The 20,261-nt window shown below is 40.0% G+C and overlaps 2 protein-coding genes across 4 annotated transcripts in view; one reads left to right on the top strand and one right to left on the bottom strand.

Annotated features, from left to right (window-relative positions):
- The window catches only part of rps16 (ribosomal protein S16), a 1,145,183-nt gene that overhangs the window by 607,016 nt on the left and 517,906 nt on the right, over nucleotides 1–20,261 (bottom strand). The gene's annotated exons all lie outside the window — the stretch shown is intronic.
- syt1a (synaptotagmin Ia) overlaps nucleotides 1–20,261 on the top strand; it is a 409,759-nt gene that overhangs the window by 132,936 nt on the left and 256,562 nt on the right. For all 3 annotated transcript variants that reach the window (XM_022671494.2, XM_022671493.2, XM_049473918.1), the window contains exon 2: nucleotides 4,687–4,729. The gene's annotated coding sequence lies outside the window, so the exon portion shown is untranslated. The remainder of the gene's footprint in view (nucleotides 1–4,686; nucleotides 4,730–20,261) is intronic.

The following is a 20,261-nucleotide window of genomic DNA, read 5'->3' as shown; positions in this document are numbered from 1 at the left end:
ACAGGCAGATAATACTTCTCTCTGAACAGGGTAATAGCGAGCGCATGCTAATGCTACTCCAGCAGTACTACCCGGGGTTAGGAGCAGGCAACAGGCCAAAAATACTCACATCTGAATGTGGAATAGCGAGTGCAACTAGTGGGTAAGGCTAATGCTACTCTATCAGTGCTAGCTGGGATTAAAAGCAGGCTACAGGCTGATAATATTCCCTTCTGAACAGGGTAATAGTGAGCGTGGTTAGTGGGTAATGCCAATGCTAATCCAGCATTTCTAGCCAGTATTAATAGCAAGCTACAGGCAGATAATACTTTCCTCTGAACGGGGGGATAGCGAGTGTGGTTAACGGGTTATGCTAATACTACTCCAGCAGTGCTAGTCGGAGTTAGGAGCAGGCTTATAATACTCACCTCTAAACGGGGAAATAGTGGTTAGTGGCTAATGCTAATGCTACTAAACTGAACTAGAACTAAACTGAAACTCTTGAATAACGCTGCAATTTGGCAGAGTGGCTTTACTGCTTCTTACAACCTGACTGGTAAAAAATCATACATAAAGCGCACTGAGGATTTTTGGGAAAATTAAATAATTTTTAGTGCGCCTTATAGTCTAAAAAACACAGGACTTTATCTTGTGCTTCCACTCCCTGGCCACTTTATTAGAAACAAACCTGATGAGAGTCGATAGGTTGGTGTGCAGTCTGTGTTAGATCAGGTAATGTTGTGCATGTGTGTGTGTGTGTGTGTGTGTGTGTGATGCTGAGTGGGGTGAGCAGGTCGTGTGGTGGGTGGGGTCTTTAGTGGGGAGGAGTAAATGTCACAGACTGAACCCGACCTGTGGAGAGGTCAACGGCTCGGGGAGTGGTCTGAACCTCCACCTCCAGAACCAGCGGCAGTTTCAGAACCACTCTGTGTCTTACAGTGAGTTCAGTTCCAAAACACAGGAAAAAGAAAGAAAGAAGGAAAGAAAGAAATAATTAAGGAGGGAGGAAATAAGGAAAATAAAAATAGAAGGTAAAAAGGAAGGGATGAAGGAAGAAGAAAAGGACATTAAAAAAAGAAAAACAAACATAATGGCTCAAAGGGAAACTGAGAAAAACATTATTAAACATAAAAGGGAATTCAGTAGAAAAAAAAAGGGTGGAAGGAAGAAAGCAAAGAGGGAGAGCAAGAAAAATACTTTAAAACTGAAGGAATAGTGTTTCTGATACAGAATTAAAGCAGAAGGAGGAATAAAAGGAGAAGGAAAAAGAAAAAAAATAGAGGGACAGTCTCCTGCTGCGGCGCTGTCCGCAGGCTGTGGTGCTGAAACTCCCGGAGGAAGGGAACAAAACTACAGAAAAAGAAAACAAATGAAACAGTAGGAGAGAGAGAGAAAGAGAGAGAGAGAGAGAAACAGTTCACCTCGACATCATCACAGAAATCAGCTTAATCAACAGTCTAATCACAACTCTTCTTAAATAATTACAACATATAACACTGTTATTAATATCTTATTCAGTTATCCTTTTTTATTATTTATTTATATGATTTCCTTTTATATGTAAGACGTGTAATGTATATGTATATGTATGTATGTATTTATATGTATATATTTTATGTATATTTTATTTTATTTATTTATTTTTTTTTTCTTACCTTTTGTATATGAACTTCTTGTTTCTTTGCTTTGGCAAAAATTGTTAATTGCAATTCATGCCAATTAAGCTATTTTCAATTAAAAAATTTAAAGAGAGAGAGAGACAGAGAGAGAGAGACAGAGAGAGAGAGAGAGAGAGAGAGAGGAGTTTACTGGTATAGAGTAGTGTGTGGTTGTCTGGTGAGGAAATTCTTTGCAAGCAGATCATTTATGGAAACAGAAATATTATTTTACTGTGTATTCTGTTTATTGTTGATGTAAATGTTAAGTTTCTGCTGCTGTGGGTCCTTATGTGTGTGTGTGTGTGTGTGTGTGAATGGGTGTGTAATGAGTGGGGGTGTATGTGGCACGCCTACATTGCCATGGTAGCACTGTCAGTTTCTGTCATCTTCCAGCCTGTTTGTTTACTCTTCTATGATCTCTTTAATCACATGGCGCTGTTTTGTTGTTGTCTTGTCTCGCTCTATCCCCGCATTGTTGTCAGTCTTCTTACCTGTTACCTGCCCCCTCGTTATCTTCCCCAGGTGTTCCTAGTCTCTCAGAACTCCTTTGTTTCAGTGTTCAGGGTCTGGTCTTTTGTGTGCTTTGTGGTCTTAGGTGTTTCTTCATGCTTCTTGCCTGTTCATGGTTGTTCATCTGTTGTTTCTTGTTTCCTTAGTTTTGTTAACCAAGTCTAGTTTTCATAGTCTTTTTATCTTTAGTCTCGTCTTTGTAGTTTAGTGTTCTTTATTCAGCGCAGGTGCAAGGTGTGAAAATAGACTGTTGGTATAAGCAGTGTTGGGCACGTTACTTTGAAAAAGTAATTAGTTATAGTTACTAGTTACTTACTAGTTACTTACTCCAAAAAAGTAACTAAGTTAGTAACTGAGTTACTCCACTATAAAAGTAACTACTTACCAAAAAATTTAACTATTGCGTTACTTTTGCATTCCTGTCAAGTTTTTAATTTAAAAATAAGGGAAATTTTCCGCCGCCTGCTTTGAGCCGTCCCACCAGCCCAACTGAGGTTCAGTATCCCTTGCATTTTAATACAGGTTGTCAAGAAATTTAAAATAACCACCTGTGAAACACTTACAGACTACAATTAGATGATCAAAATCTAATAGGTCCTACATATGTAATTCTTATAATACAGCCTAAACGAAAACACTAGATATTAAGTCTTCACTTTTCATGAGTCTTTTTAACCTGCAGAAACAGCTCCAGAAACAGTGAAATCACAGTTTACATGGTTAGCTCCGTAACCTTTCGCTGTAAATGCAGATCTGATTTAACGTCAGCTGCTCCGACTAGCTGCCTGAACTCACAGCGGGGGGGCGGGGCATCCCCACACTGACCCTCCTCCGCGCTCCGCAAAACCAGCAAGCTGATTGGCTGTTTCTCCTGAAAGGCAGGACGTTCTTCTTGAACTGGCACTATGATTGGTGTTAAGAGATTTAATAATCTCTCATTAATACGGGCATAAATGCTAATACGGGAGGACAGCGGGAAAGAGGGTTTCCGGACCAAAACGGGAGAATTGACAGGTATGATTTGTAAAAAAAAAAAATTATTGAGCGGCTAAAGTAACGTGCAGTAACAGGATGTCGGAAATGGTAACGGCGTTATAGTTACAGTCAGAGTAATTAGTTAGATTACTCCTTACTGAAAAAAGTCACGGCGTTAGTAACGCGTGCATGGTGCAAGATAGAGCCATAAGTGTTACAGATTGAATGTTACAAACTGAGCACTGAAGACTGGCTGGTGTAGACAGAGTGGGTGATTGCTCTAAGGCAATATTAGCATGGATGATTACAGTAAAGTGTAGAGTACAGTATTAATGATTCTAAGCCGTGTGTAATTACAAACCTTCGCTATTAAAGTGCATTAACTCTCTGGAGCTCAAACCCACTTCTGCCTCTCTCTTTATCCGAGTGGACATTTCTGAGTGCGGACGTTAATTTAATTCCTCTGTTTTTAAAGGAAAAGCAGGATGGGCTGCTATTTAGCTCGCTGGTAATTAATGAGAACATATTGGCTCGGTTAGCGGTTCGGCCCGCAGGCTGTTATTAAAACAGCTCTAATTGAATGTTGGGACCGGGGTGGCGGACTTCTGTCCGTAAGCGACGTGGACTGACCTGTGATCTGCTGTTCAGGCTGATTGCACACACACACACACACACACACACACACTTTTACATCAGCAACTGTTTCTGCCAGAACAAAAAAAACCCTGCTTATTTATTTTTGTTGTTTTGTCTTTTTTTCAGGTTAAAGTAATACTCCGATAAACTATACTAACCTTATAGACAACATTCACTGAACTGACTTCACAACTGTCTCTGTGTCTCATGTGCTCTCTGTGTTTGTTTACCCCGTGTCTCCGCCCCAGTCCCGTTTTTCCTCCACGTGCCCCCCTCTGTGTTCATTTGTAGCTCTGCCCCCACTTTATCTGTCCACAGGTGTTTCCTGTTTCCAGTTAGTCTGTGTGTTTAAATAGTCCCCGTTTCTCTCTTCTTCGGTGTTCCTTTGTTTTGATTATTCTTCTCAGTATTCTCTTTGTTTTATGTTCCGTGTTTTATTTTTGCTTCTTTTTTATTTCTTTGTTATTTTAGTTCCTCATTTGTTTATTTGTTTTCCAGTTTCAATAAATTCTCACATTTGTGTCCGCTCTCCACGTCTCATTCTTTTTAAAAAAAAAAAAAAGAACCATAAATAAAATTAGGCAAAGAAACATTATGCATTCAATTGGTTCCTTAGGTTGGTATGTTTCTATATATATAACCCTATAAAACTTTTTTTATGTGTTTCATAAATAACCATTGCCTTTAATGGCGAAACCTTCAAAATCTGTCACACCTTCAATTATCTCTGTAGAACCCTATAAAAAATTCTGTACATAACCATTGTCTTTGTCTTTTGTTTAAAGAGTAGTATGTATCTAAAGAGATGTCATTATTTGGTGATGATGTTAAAATTCATCACATCATCACAATTGCAAAACCACCATCTAAATATACCTCTTTTCTTTTCTCTCTCTCTTTCTCTCTCTCTCTCTCTCTCTCTCTGCAGTGATCTGGAGGGCAGCTGGTATAAAGGAAGTTCTATAGAGTCTGTGAGTACAATGCTCTCATAATGCTTTTCATCTGTATTTAACCCTTGTGTGGTGTTCGGGTCTGTGGGACCCGTTTTCATTTATCATCAAATGATACAAAATTTTTTTTTTTTCTAACTCAAACTCATTGGCATTGGCTGATTTTTTGTGAAAACCATATATCAAAACACATTTTCGATAAACACCCCCCCCCCCCCCAACCATTTATATTACATACAGTATGTTTGGCCAAGGGCTAATAAACATTGCTTCATTTGTACATTTGAAACTAAACTAATTTTCTACTCATATCTTGAGTTTAATTATTTTTCTTTTCCATTTTATTAAAAAATGAATACAAAAAGAGTAGCACTTTTTGAAAGAAATGTAACATACGAAAGGTAAAGGGCAAATATTAACCATGTAAGCTGTTTATATTGCTTGCAATTTAGGTGAAGCAAGCATGTGTAAAGCATTTTAATGTAAAATTGCTTAATTTTGCTGAATTAAATACAAGTAACAAAGTAAACGAGTAACAAAAATATGAACACCACACAAGGGTTAACACTCAATCAGATCCATCAGATCTTTATCCGTCCTTCATAGGCTGTGTGTTACATGCTGTGTTACATGCTGTGTGTTACATGCTGGAATTTTTAAGCTGAGTGTTACAGGCTAGATGATACATGCTGGGTGTTACAGGCTGTATATTACCTGCTGTGTGTTACAGGTTGAGTGGGACAGGCTGTATATTATAGACTAAGCATTACAGGCTGCGAATATTGTTATTTGAGCATTATAGACTCAATATTACATGCTGGATATAACAGGCTGGCTGTTACAGACTGGACATTATAGGCTGGGTGTTACAGACTGGACATTACAGACTGGGTGTTACAGACTAGACGTTACACGCTGGGTGTTACAGGCTGGACGTTACAGGCTCTGTGCTACAGACTTGACATTACAGACTGGGTGTTACAGGTTAGACATAACATGCTGAGTGTTACAGTCTGGATGTTACAGGTTAGACGTAACATGCTGAGTGTTACAGGCTGGGTGTTACAAGCTGGACGTTACAGACTGGGTGTTACAGGTTCAGTGGGACAGGCTGTATATTATAGACGAAGCATTACTGGCTGCGAGTATTGTAATTTGAGCATTAAAGACTGGATATTACATGCTGGACGTAACAGGCTGGGTGTTACAGACTGGACATTACAGACTGGGTGTTACAGGCTAGACATTACAGATTGGATGTCACAGGCTGGGTGTTACAGACTGGACGTATTATAAACTGGACATTACAGGCTGGGTGTTACAGATTGGACATTACAGACTGGGTGATACAGACTGGACATTACAGACTGGGTGATACAGACTGGAGGTATTATAAACTGGACATTACAGGCTGGGTGTTACAGGGTGGACATTACAGACTGGGTGATACAGCCTAGACATTACAGACTGTGTGTTACAGACTGGACATTACAGACTGGGTGATACAGACTGGACAATACAGATTGAATGTCACAGGCTCAGCATTACAGGCTGTGAGCATTATAATTTGAGCATTATAGACTGGACATTAGAGGCTGAGAATTACAGGCTGAGTGTTAGATAGCTAGATAGCTATAGGCTAGCTGTTACAGTCTAAGTAATGCAGGCTAGGCATCAGAGATTAGGCATTGCAGGACTGCAGGAATGTTAGGTGGGAGGGCTCTGGAACATGAGACACACCAAATGTTCCCTCCAGTGTGGCTATACAGTGTACGATAATGTACATTACGAGCTGTCAGATGAGCAGACAAACCCACAGTGTTTTTTTTTTGGTCTAATGATGAATGGATCTGTCTGTCTGTGTGGCGTCTGTCACCTGTGATTTATTCACTCAGACACTCACAAACCACACAGCCTCGACTCATTATTAGCAGTATTAATTACCCACTACATTGCTAATTCAACTCTAATCCCACCTTTAAACTCGACTAAAGCTTAGAAAGGAGCTCAAGGAACTTCTACCCTAGACACTGAGAAAACTACTCCAGGTGACTCTTCCTCATAAAGACACTGAGATTAAATACCAAGAGTGTGAGATCTGTCCTCAAAGATAAATGTGCTATTTAGAAGAATCTACAGTATAAAATATATTCTGGTTTGTTTAACTCTTTTTGTTTACAAAATAATTCAGCATGTGTTCCTCTATTGCTTTAATATCTTCAATATTAAATCTACAATGTAAAAAAAACATAAAAAAAGATATAAAACACATTGAATTAGAAGAGATGTGTCCAGACTTCTGACTGGTACTGAAAAGTGTTTGTATAAAATGATTCAAATCCTTCAGTCTGTTGACTCTCCGGTGCTGCTGGATGCTAACGCTACTAGATGCTAACGCTGCTTTGTTTTGGTGGCAGTGTATTATCACTGATTCCACTCTAGTCCTAATCCTCTTAGATTTCCCACTCAGATAATCCACAGTGCCTCCTGGCATAAACGAGCCGCGCCGCTCAGCCTTGTGGGAAGGAGATGAGAGGCCAATCCTGTTAGGGGTCAGCTGGAAGAGGATACAGGTCAGCGTAGTGGCTATAAGCCTGAGCAGCTAATTTAGCTAACACTGAGCTGATCCCTGAACCCACCGTACAAATATAATCCCCGGGATTTGAGAGGTCGTGACCTGCGTGTGTTAGAACCTTGTATTTACTGTTTATCTGTTGCACACAGCCTGGCCACTTTATTGGAAACCCCTTGTTGGTTGCTCCATATTGCTGGTGTAGAGTTAGCTGATGCACAGTGTGGGTGTTAGCTTTCAATAGTCCTCCATCAGTGTTCAGTTTCTATTTGCTGGATATCTACCGCAAAAAGATAAATAGGTGCTCCAAATAATGTAGGTAAACGTTGGCCTGAGTTGAAGCACAAGGTAGGTGTTTCCAATAAATTGGCCAATAATTTAAAGGACAAGGTAAGGTAGGTGTTTCCAATACATTTGCCAGTGAGTTAAAGAACAAGGTTGGGTAGCAGTTTCTAATAAATTGATCTGTGAGTAGAAGCAAAAGGTATGGTAGGTGTTTCCAATAAATTGGCCTGTGAGTGGAAGCATTAGGTAAATTAGGTGTTTCTAATAAAGTGACCAGTGATGAAAAACAATGTAAGGTAGGTTTTTGTAATAAAGTTACGAGTGATGAAGTAGATGGTAGGATAAGTGTTTCCAATAAAATGACAAATGAATGGAAACACAAGGTTAGGTAGGTGTTTCCAATAAATTGGCCTGTGAGTGGAAGCATTAGGTTAGGTAGTTGTTTCCAATAAATTGTCCTGTGAGTGGAAGCATTAGGTTAGGTAGGTGTTCCAATATATTGTCCTGTGAGCTGAAGCATTAGGTTAGGTAGGTTTTTCCAATAAATTGGCCTGTGTGTGGAAGCATTAGGTTAGGTAGGTGTTTCCTATAAATTGGACAGTAAGTGGATGCACAATGTATTGCAAATATTTCTAATAAATTGATTGAAGTGATTAAATACATGGTAGGTTAAGTGTTTCTAATAAAGTGTCCAGTGATGAAGTACATGGTAGGGTAAGTGTTTCTAAAAAATGGCCAGTGAATAGAAGCACAAGGAAAGGTAGGGGTTTCCAATACATTGGTCTGTGAGTGGAAGCATAAGGTATGATTAGTGTTTCTAATAAAGTGTCCAGTGGTAAAGTAGATGGTAGGATAGGTGTTAATAGAGTAGCCAGTGGGTGTATATAGGAAGTACCTCGTTATGGATGGTATCTGGTGGGTAATTTCAGTGTGAGTGACAGTGTTGGATGTGGTTGATGTTTTTATTAATTGAGCTCTTGGTGATAGATGGCGGTCGGCGCTGGTTCTGAAGGAGAGCTGTCAGAATTTCAGCGGGGAGGCGAGGTCACCTTGTTTTGAGCTTCCCTGACGACCGGTGTGATTGACAGGCCGCTCAGCCAGTTACTGCTAATCAGCAGTCCCGCAGGGTGGGAGGGGCTGGAGAGGGATTGTTATGCACAGGAGAGAACGTCCATAGAGAACAATCAGAGAAACGAGGGAACATCAGCTCCATCTGTGCAGCGACGCTTTCAGAAACACTCTTCCCGTGTTCATTTTTCCTTTGATCCTTTTAGCACAGGTACCCTAGACACTAGACAGCATTCTTTCATGAAGACAATGGTTCACATAAAGATGACAATATTAGAGTGAAAAGATAAGTTTATTGGGGAAACTGTACAATTAAACGAAGGTTCTAGTTCCCTGTTGGAGCCTCTAGCCTGGGTACGATGAGACACAGTTAAACATTGAGACATACAGGTTCTGTACAGCATCCTGCAGCATGTTTACACACAGATGTTGCAGCTGGGTCTGTAGATCCTGCTCTACACTCGTAGGTTGCTAAAGCTGAAGTTCCAGCTGTTCCCATAAATGCTGGATTGCTGATGAATCTGGAGACCAGGCAGAACAAGGAAGTGTAGCAATCTGGTGGAGAAACTCAACAGCAAAGGCAGGATTGCAGCGTTCACGTCGAGACATACATACTCAAACCCAATGGTTGCCAGATTCCAAAGTCCAAAAAACTCCAAGTTCCAAGTTCACAACACTGCTGCAAATAATGTGACAGTGGCTAAATATTGATTGGCCTAGATGTGTGGTGAAGAGCATTGTGTGCTCTACCATCAACGTGCAGCAAAGAATCTGCCCTGCTGGAGACACGATCTCTCTTCAGATGGGTGGTGAAAGCTGCTTAGAGGATTGTTGGAGTCAGCCTCCCCAGTACCACGGACATCTACACCTCCAGATGCAGGAACAGGAACACCTGCATCAGGATGGATCCCACCCACCCAGCACACGCACTTTTTGTCCTGCTCCCGTCAGACAGGAGGCTGCGGAGCATCAACTGCAAAACAACCAGACTCAAAAACAGCTTCTTTCCAGAAGCTTTAAGACTCTTAAACTCCACCTAGCCAAAAAAACACACAGCACCGATACTTCACGAGGACAATCACATACTTAAAATAACACTGACACTTTACCCAGACTGAGACACGTTAACATTTTACTGCTCTTCATTCAAGTCAAGTCAAGTAGTTTTATTGTCAATACTGCATATGTACAGGACATACAGAGAATTTAAATTACATTACTCTCCTTCCCAAATTTTACAACAAGTACAGATAATAGATATAATAATATAGAAGACACTATATGTACAATACAATAAGGACACAGTAGACATACGTGAGACAGAAGACAATAGTGCAGTAGTGATGGGGGGTGAAAATAAGATATATAATATAAAGAATGGGAGACACTATATGTACAATACACAAAAAGACATACGTAAGACAAGACATATGTAAGACACAAGACAATAGTGCACTAGTGATGGGGGGGTGATTAAGATGGGATGACAGTACAAGTACAAGTGCAAATATAGTATAATAGCTTAAGGCTGGTAAAGTGAATGAGTGCAATAAGTTCTTAAAGTTCACAGTTCATGGGGAGTTAAAGTGAGTAATGCAGTGTGAGTGTAGCAGTAGTGCAGGTATACTCATCCATACTGCTATAGCAAATCTTGCACTCTGGATTGTATGTTGCTGCTAACTGCCTACTTTCCCTATGTTTGCGTATTTATCTTGATATCTATTTTATTCTATTATGTTTTATTTTATTCTATTTTATTTTATGTATATTTGTCTATTTTAACAATTGCTCTTGGGTATAAACTGGACTGTGATATTAAAATTTCGCTCCAACTCATGTACCCCCCGTGATGTGAATGACAAAGTCTCCTTGAATCCTTAAATCAATGAATCCTTGAATGGTGGGCAATTCGTAGAAATGACCCACCAGTTTCTCTCAGTCCAATGCTGTTCCTCTTCTCAACTGGGCAAAATGTCTTCAAGTATGTTGCAGAGGTGTGTCTAGAAGTCATCAATCACCAAGAGGTACACTCCCCAAAGTCTTTTCATAGGAGTTCATAGAGTTTTATGTTCATTTGTCTGCCATACTTGTAACCATTTACATACTGCATCTGCCTAAGACATCAGTGGCAGAAATGTTTGGAATATAAAAAATACGCTTTTTAAATTGAGCTGGAATGCTTTTTTTGTGATAAGCAGATACTAAACTAGGAACTGCTTGATAGCTCCTTGTGATGCTGGAAAAGATGAAACCAAAACTTCTTATGAAGTGCCACCGCATAAGCGTGAACTGTTACTAATGTCAGACCAAAACATACCTTGAACAGAATAAAATAAACATCAGATATGGTGGAAAATATGGATTTGGGCCACGTTTACGTGCTGTTTGGATGCAGTCTTAAGCTTGTACAGGGGTTGGACAATGAAACTGAAACACCTGGTTTTAGACCACAATGATTTATTGTCCAGACGGACAGTTCTGGTGGAAACAGGAGAGTTGAGGTGCACATTGAATTCTGCTGTGATTTAATTAGCCGTGGTTTTAGGTTTTTAGAATACAATCCAGGTTAGCACCCGAACATCCCTTTCAGACAGCTTCCTCTTGCGTCCACAGTTAATCCTGTTGGATGTGGTTGGTCCTTCTTGGTGGTATGCTGACATTACCCTGGATACCGTGGCTCTTGATGCATCACAAAGACTTGCTGTCTTGGTCACAGATGCGCCAGCAAGACGTGCACCAACAATTTGTCCTCTTTTGAACTCTGGTATGTCACCCATAATGTTGTGTGCATTGCAGTATTTTGAGCAAAACTGTGCTCTTACTCTGCTAATTGAACCTTCACACTCTGCTCTTACTGCTGCAATGTGCAATTAATGAAGATTGGCCACCAGGTTTCAGTTTCATTGTCCAACACCTGTAGCTCCGTTTGTAGGTTCATGCAGTATCTCTGAGAGTCCTGAGAGCTTGAGTAACTCTCCAGATATCATCATTGATGGTACGCTGGCAGTAATTCTTCTTGATCTGCGATCTGTAAACTCCTCCTATAAATCTGCGCTCTACGTGCTAGCATTAGCGCTGAGCAGATCATCGCAGCGGTGGTGGAGACGTGCAGGTTCCTGCGCTGGTGCCGCACCCTAATCTTCAGATAATGTCCCCTGATGGATGCATTAGTTATTCATTTGGGTGTAAGTGATGGAAGCGGCGATACATCCGCGATGGCTTATTAACAGGACGATTGCAGAATCCGCGGGGCTGGAAATCGAGAGGCGCATCCGAGATGTGAAATTGCTTCTAGTGTAACTGCGGCCGTATCGCTGCGCCGGCTGCGCTGATTAAGGAATTAGAGGGGAAATGAAATAGTATAATGTGGAAGATTAAAAGAGGAACATTGGGCATAGCCTGTCCCTTTAGCTGGGGGAACGGGGCGGAGGAAAAATAGCTGTATCAGTATTGAAAGAGAGAGAGAGAGAGAAAGAGCGTCGGCTTATTTAGACAGCGAGTGAATCCGAGGAGCTGTGAGTTCTCCACTGAAGGACCCCCTAAAAGCTCACACCAGAGTGGCTCTAATGTACTCTGAAGAGGAGCTACAGCGAGTTCTAGTGCTGAACACCAGGCTAATCCCTGTAAAAAGCCCCCAAAACAACCACATATACCCCCACTGTACTATTCCCATCATTAGCCTGGAGCTGTTTTGAGTTTAACTGGGCTACACTCTGTCTTCTTGTAATTCAGCTTTTCCAGCATGTCCATCTAGTAAGACGTGTGCGTGGACTTGTACAGCATGAACTGTTCATCTCAGATCATCAGCCAATTTTAAAACTAATAGAACTGAACAAAGCAGAGCTGTATCCCAAATCATAGGCTGCAGTCCACATAGGCTACGGAAGCAATCATTATATATATGTTCAGAGCTATTCGGAGGACGCAACTGATGTATCTCTCGATTACCCACAATTCACTGCAGATATACAAGGCCGAAGAAACAGCACAGCAAAAAAATGTATAAAGCAAAAATTGAGCGTAAAGCAAAAAAAATGCGGAAAGCAAAGGCAGGGGAAAAAAATAATTATTTGGATCTGTTTTATAAATGTGTCTCAGACTATTTCCTGAAGTGGTTTTGACTAATCAGATTTGTATCTGTTTTAAAAGAATCGTAGTCCACCTTCTGAAATGGTTTGAGTGATTTGCATTTGTATCTGTTTTAAATGTTTCTCAGTCCCCCTTCCTTAAGTTTTTTTTTAGTGATCATATTCACATTTGTTTTAAATGTGTTTCAGACCTCCTCCTGAAGTGGTATGAACTATTAGATTTGAATCTGTTTTTAATGTGTATAAGGCCACCTCCAGAAATGGTTTGAGTGATTTGATTTCTGTTTTAAATGTGTATCAGACCACCTTCTGAAGTGGTTTGAGTGATTGGATTTGTGTTAGTTTAAATGTGTGGTGTAAGTGATGAGATTTGTATGTGTCAGAGAGAGTGGATGTAAGATATTAGAGTGCTGCAGTGTTTGGTATGTAGACTCTGGTGGTGAGTCTGATTACAGTGGATCTGTCTGATCTGGCTCTGGACTCGTCTGACAGCTCCACACACTGATTCAATTCTGCTCCTGTAGCCTGACATTTCACACACACTGCAGGACACTCAGCTGTAAGGCATGAGTACCACTGTGTGTGTGTGTTTGTGTGTGTGTGTGTGTGTGCGTGTGTGTGTGTGTGTGTGTGTGTGCGTGTGTCATCTGTGCCGTGATCCCTATCCACACGGAAACAGGTCAGCCCTGCAGGGAGACTCTACAGCACATTGTTCACACACACACACACACACACACACGCACACACACACACACGCACACACATACACACACACACACACACACACACACACACACACTTTAATGGAGTATGATCTTGTTTGATAGAGAATGCTCATGGTCCTCATGTTGGTTGGTGGAGAACGATGTTGTTTTGTGAATTGTTTTTGTGTTTTAAGACAATGGTGTTTGCTTTTCGGAGACTGATGGTTTTTGTTTGGTAAGAAGGGTGGTGTTTGGTTGGTGAAGAATGATGGTGCTTGTTTGACGAGAATGATGGTGTTTGGTGAAAATGATGGTGTTTGCTCTTTGGAGAATGATGGTGTTTAGAAATGATGGTGTTTAGTAATGATGGTGTTTAGTAAGAAGGCTGGTGTTAATTGGTGGAGAATGATGGTGCTTGGTTGGTGGAGAATGATGGTGTTTGGTGAAAATTATGGTGTTTGCTCTTTGGAGAATTAGGGTGTTTGTTTGGTGAAAATCATGATGTTGCCTTGGTGAAGAATGGTGGTGTTTGTTTGGTGAGAAGGATGGCGCTTGCTTGGTAGAAAATAATGGTGTTTATTTGGTGAGAATGATGGTGTTTCCTTGGTGGAGAATAATGTTTTTTATAGAGAATGATAATGGGTGGAGAATGAAGGTGTTTGGTGAGAGTGATAGTGTTTGTTTTTTGGAGAATGATGGTGTTAAATAGGTGAGAATGATAGTTTGGTGAAGAGTCATGGTGTATGCTTGGTGAATAATATTTTTGGGAAAATGATGCTATTCATTGGAGAATGATGTTTTATTATTATATATTTTTTTAATAAACTGGAATATAATGTTTATTTATCTCCTTCCTCTTATAGTCTTGTTCCAATAGTGAAAATATATGTATGTTTAAATTTACAGGTATGCACACATCCATATAAATACACATGCACATACAAATGAAGCAAAGCATGTACTGATATGGATACACGTATGCTCATGTCCATGCATGAATAAACATGCATGCATTACATATTTGCATACAAAAAACCTGCACACAAACAGAGATATACACATTTAAATGCATGCACACATTCAGCCCATAAAACACACACAGTTCAAACACATCTACCCTTCACACAAACAAACAGACTGACACGTATAAAGAGCTGTAAGACCATCAAAGCGCTGTCAGCTTTGCGTCCTCTAAGCATGCTCACTGCGCTAAAGAGCCAAACACTGATCACATGTTTCACACACACAGCCCTGGAGCATGTCCTCCACTTCAATACGCTCACAATACGCTCAAGGTGGTGTCTTTTATAGTTATCAACTGGAAAACAGAACATTTTGAAAAAATATTACAATGGAAAACCATATGAATATACATTATGAACAATATAATCAAGAACAAAAAGACAATTTAGCTAGAATTGACAGATTTACTGTGGTATGCAAAACCTAAAAAAAAAAATAAATAGAATATGACATTACAGGAGAAGATCAAAGTCATTATGAACTCTTAACCCTCTATTGCATGTTGTTGCCATATGGCAACAAATTCTTTTTATGAGTATTTTCAATAGAGAATGACATAATATCCACCACTTTTCCCATTGTGTGTGAAAATGGGACTTTACTTTTGAAATATTTATCAGTTTGATGACATCAGTTAATCAGGAAATCCTGTTTGCCAACCCTTTCCATGTGGATGCGCCACACTGTGAAGGTCACGTCAAAGTGGGAACCTATACATTGCTAGTTTTCAAACTTCAAGACATATTTTGATCATAAAAAAATTCAACATAAATCTGGGGAAAGTAAGCTTTCATTTTTTATCATTTAATCCAAATATAAAGTTATACTTTCTCTGTAAAAGGCAAAAATGAATTTGTTGCCATATGGCAACAACATGCATACAGTGACATTCATTCTATACATGTATCCTAATGGGCTCCCATTGAGTTACATAGGACAGGGCTATCCTGGCACTGTATTTGCAGATAGGTATATGATTTTAACTTGAAAACATATTTAATTTCTTAACATTATGCTATTTTCACATTTTCATATGATATATTAACAAATATATTAATTTCCTGATCGGAAAAAATATTTTTTGCAAATGGTTTGTTATGGAAAGTGATAGTTCAATAGCTGTTTTTCTGCATGTATTGTATCAGTCAGCTAAAACTTCTTCATTTTCATCCTTAGAGCATGTTCACCGAACCCGCGTTGTTGCCATATGGCAACAAATTACCAAGTACCCCCCCAAAAAAATTTTTTTATGATTTTTGTTTTAATTTGAATTATTTAACCAATTTGAAGTCACAAAAACACATTTAAAAAAATATATGATGTTTAAAAAGTTGTTCATGCAATAGAGGGTTAATAAACACTCTACATTATAAACTAGAATAGAAGATATTGGTTCTTATATGCCTTTAATAATCACTGCTATCAACTAGACCAGGAGAAATTAGTTCTTACTACACACTCCTGTACACTACAATAGGAGATATTAGTCTTAAAACACTCTCAATAATCACTTCTAGAATAGGAGATATTGATCTATAAACACTCATATGCACTAGGATAGATTATATTAGTCCATAAACACCTCAATAAACACTCCTATACACTGGAATAGGCCATATTAATCTATAAACACCTCAATAAACACTCTTATACACTAGAACAAAAGATGTTAGTCTATAAACACTCTCAATAAACACTCCTGCACAATAGAACATGAGATATTAGTATATAGTCATCCTAACTAAACACTTCTGTACACTAGAATAGGAGATATTAGTCTTTAAACACTCTCCATAATCACTTCTATACACTACAATAGGAGTTATTAATCTATAAACACTCATTTGCACTAGAATAGCTTATATAAGTCAATAAAAACCTCAATAAACACTCCTATACATTGGAATAGGCCATATTAATCTATAAACACCTTAATAAACACTCCTATACACTAGAACAAATGATGTTAGTCTATAAACACTCTCAATAAACACTCCTGCACAATAGAACATAATATATTAGTCTATAATCAACCTTACTAAACACTTCTGTACACTAGAATAGGAGATATTAGTCTTTAAACACTCTCCATAATCACTTCTATACACTACAATAGGAGTTATTAATCTATAAACACTCATTTGCACTAGAATAGCTTATATAAGTCAATAAAAACCTCAATAAACACTCCTATACATTGGAATAGGCCATATTAATCTATAAACACCTTAATAAACACTCCTATACACTAGAACAAATGATGTTAGTCTATAAACACTCTCAATAAACACTCCTGCACAATAGAACATAATATATTAGTCTATAATCAACCTTACTAAACACTTCTTACACAATAGAATAGGAGATATTATATTGTATATAAAACACCTATACACTGAAACAAGATATATTAGTTCATGAACACCCTCACTAAACCCTTCCATACACTAGAACATGAATAACCAGACCATAAACACCCTTGATAAACACTCCTGTACACTAGAATATGAGATAACAGACCATAAACACCCTTGATAAGCAGTCCTGTGCACTAGAATATGAGATAACAGACTATAAACACCCTTGATAAACACTCCTGTACACTAGAATATGAGATAAAATACCATAAAAACCCTTGATAAACACTCCTCAACACTAGAAGAGGAGATAACAGACCATAAACACCCTTGATAAATACTCCTCAACACTAGAATAGAAGACACCAGACCATAAACACCCTTGATAAACACTCCTGTACACTAGAAGAGGAGATAACAGACCATAAACACCCTTGATAAACACTCCTGTGCACTAGAATATGAGATAACAGACCATAAACACCCTTGATAAACACTCCTGTACACTAGAAGAGGAGATAACAGACCATAAACACCCTTGATAAACACTCCTGTACACTAGAACAGGAGGTAACAGACCATAAACACCCTTGATAAACACTCCTGTACACTAGAATAGGAGGTAACAGACCATAAACACACCACTGATAAACACTCCTGTACACCAGACTAGGAGGTAACAGACCTTAAACACCCTTGATAAACACTTGGAACACTGGAAAAGAAAATATAACAAACTAAATTACACAGTCAGTTCATTCAGTGCATTATGAATTCGGTTCAGGTTGAGACCAGGTGCTGGATTCGAGTCGGTTCTCCAGAAGTGGGTTCCCGGTGGATCTCCCGGTCCTGACGCTCTCCAGCTGAAGCCCGGTGAGGACCGGAGGATGAGTCACGATGTGTTTTATCTCTGGGTTCTGTGTGGAGCGCTCGGCTCTGCGCTGGCTTTGCTCGGGATGAATGCCAAGCAGCCTCTGGGGCCTTTGAAGTCAGATGCTAGCATTGATCTGTGGAGCTGTCCATCATCCAGACCCACAGATTACTGTCCACCACCAAGAACAACAGCAGCAGTGGAACCAGCGCTCCAGCAAGCACAGCGTACCGGACCGGACCCGGCCCTCGGCTCTGTTTGTGGACTATTTCCGCCTTTAGAGTCATGATTCACATCCGTAACCATGATGCAGGATGACTAACTGTATCACTACCAATTTATTCCCCAATTTAACCATGCCAGTAAAAGCCATGCCGGGAGTCAGTTTAGCTCCACCCTTTTAGCCTACAGCACTCAGTGTAGCTCCACCCAGTCAGCCTACAGGTGTTTGGCTCTACCCATTCAGCCTACAGCAGTTTAGCTTCACCCATTAAGCTTACAGCAGCCAATGTAGCTCCACCCATCCAGCCTACAGCAGTCAGTGTAGCTCCACCCATCCAGCCTACAGCAGTTTAGCTCCAACAGTTCAGGCACTTTTCCATACACAGTGTCACGTGTGTTCAGGGAATACACTATAGAAGGCTAATACTACCACCCAAAGTAAGGGGTAATGATGGTGACCGGCAGCATCTGGCTAGAATTGTCCATGTGAACACCGACTAACAGCTGTGGCAGAAATCACATCCACATTCAATGCATAAGACCCTACCCACATATCCCATGGGTCAGTGCAGTGCTTATTAGCTTTCTTGAGACATGGCAAACAGCTCCACCCGTTCAGCCTACAGCACTTTACAAGTATAGGATATGTTTTTTTTTTATCTAAATGGCCAGATTTTTTACCACATTGACCTTGAAACCAGCTACCAGTTCTAAAAGCTTGGAGGAGAACACTAACCGTTGATTCTGCTATGGTAGCACACAGGTGCCGAATCAAGCTGTAGGCTGAATGGGTGGAGCAAAACTGTTTGCTGAATAGTTGGATGATAATCTGCTGTATGCTAAATGTGTGGATATAAACTAACTGCTGTAGGCTGAATGGGTGGGGTTAAACTGACTGCTTTAGGCTGAATGGGTGGGTTAAACTGACTGCTTTAAGCTGAACGGGTGGGGCTAAACTGACTGCTGTAGGCTGAATGGGTGGGGTTAAACCGTCTGCTGTAGGCTGAACAGGTTGGATTAAACTGACTGCTGTAGGCTAAATGTGTGGAAATAAACTGACTGCTGTAGGCTGAATGGTTGGGGTTAAACTGACTGCTGTAGGCTGAATGGTTGGGGTTAAACTGACTGCTGTAGGCTGAATGGTTGGGGTTAAACTGACTGCTGTAGGCTGAATGGTTGGGGTTAAATTGACTGCTGTAGGCTGAATGGGTGGGGTCAGACTGACCGCTGTAGGATGAATGGTTGGGGTTAAACTGACTGCTGTAGGCTGAATGGTTGGGGTTAAACTGACTGCTGTAGGCTGAATGGTTGGGGTTAAACTGACTGCTGTAGGCTGAATGGTTGGGGTTAAACTGACTGCTGTAGGCTGAATGGTTGGGGTTAAACTGACTGCTGTAGGCTGAATGGTTGGGGTTAAACTGACTGCTGTAGGCTGAATGGGTGGGGTCAGACTGACCGCTGTAGGATGAATGGGTGGTGTTAAACTAACTGCTGTAGGCTGAATGGGTGGAGCTAAACTGTGTATAGGTCCAAACTGTATATAGCTTAAATGTATATAGCTCCATATAATGTATCAGTTCTGCTCTGAGGCTGGAACTGGATCACAAGATCACTCAAGATAGATCAAAGCAAAAAGCATTTTAATATGATTTTGAAGTGTCTTCAGAATAACTGGGACAGGCTTTCTCCAGCCGAGACACACACACACACTCTTACTGCAGCTATTACTAGTGCTACGTATGATGTGTTGGTGTGCCAAAACTCATGGGACAGAAGCATGGCAATAAGAAGATCATGAGACGTTACCTTTGAGAAGTGTCCTCTATAAGACAGGCCTGTCTATAAACTAGGATATTTGTATTTTAATATGACTACAAAAGGCATGACAATAGTGTAAAATCATCCAAGTCACATATGGGATGTAAATAGCTGCTGTGCTGGAGTTCGTGTGTGTGGGTGTGTGTGTGTCGCACTGTGTTTCTGAGTTCTACACACTTGAAAATGATGTGCTAATTAAAACACACACTATTCTAACACTGTTTTAACATGCTTCGCTCCATAACTTTTATATCAAACTCAAATAAATTGAATTAAACTGGTTTATTTTCAAAGGGCAGTGAAATAGCCCTGATTTCAGGTGGACGTAGGACTACCTAGGTGTTACTTAGGGTGTTTTTGAGGTATGAAGTAAATTCTCATAGTCAAGTGTATAGAAGTGTTTATTAAGTCAAGTCAAGTCAAGAGGCTTTTATTGTCATTACATCTGAGTACAGGTACACAGTGTGATGAAATTACGTTCCTCCGGAACCATGGTGCAACATAGAACAACAAGCAATAGACAACATAAAGTTCAGGAGTGACGA

The sequence above is a fragment of the Astyanax mexicanus genome, chromosome 2 (assembly GCF_023375975.1).
Source record: "Astyanax mexicanus isolate ESR-SI-001 chromosome 2, AstMex3_surface, whole genome shotgun sequence".
In the NCBI taxonomy this organism is placed as follows: Eukaryota; Metazoa; Chordata; class Actinopteri; order Characiformes; family Acestrorhamphidae; genus Astyanax; species Astyanax mexicanus.
The sequence above is the reverse complement of the archived record's forward strand: the minus strand, read 5'-3'. Positions and strand labels throughout refer to the sequence as shown.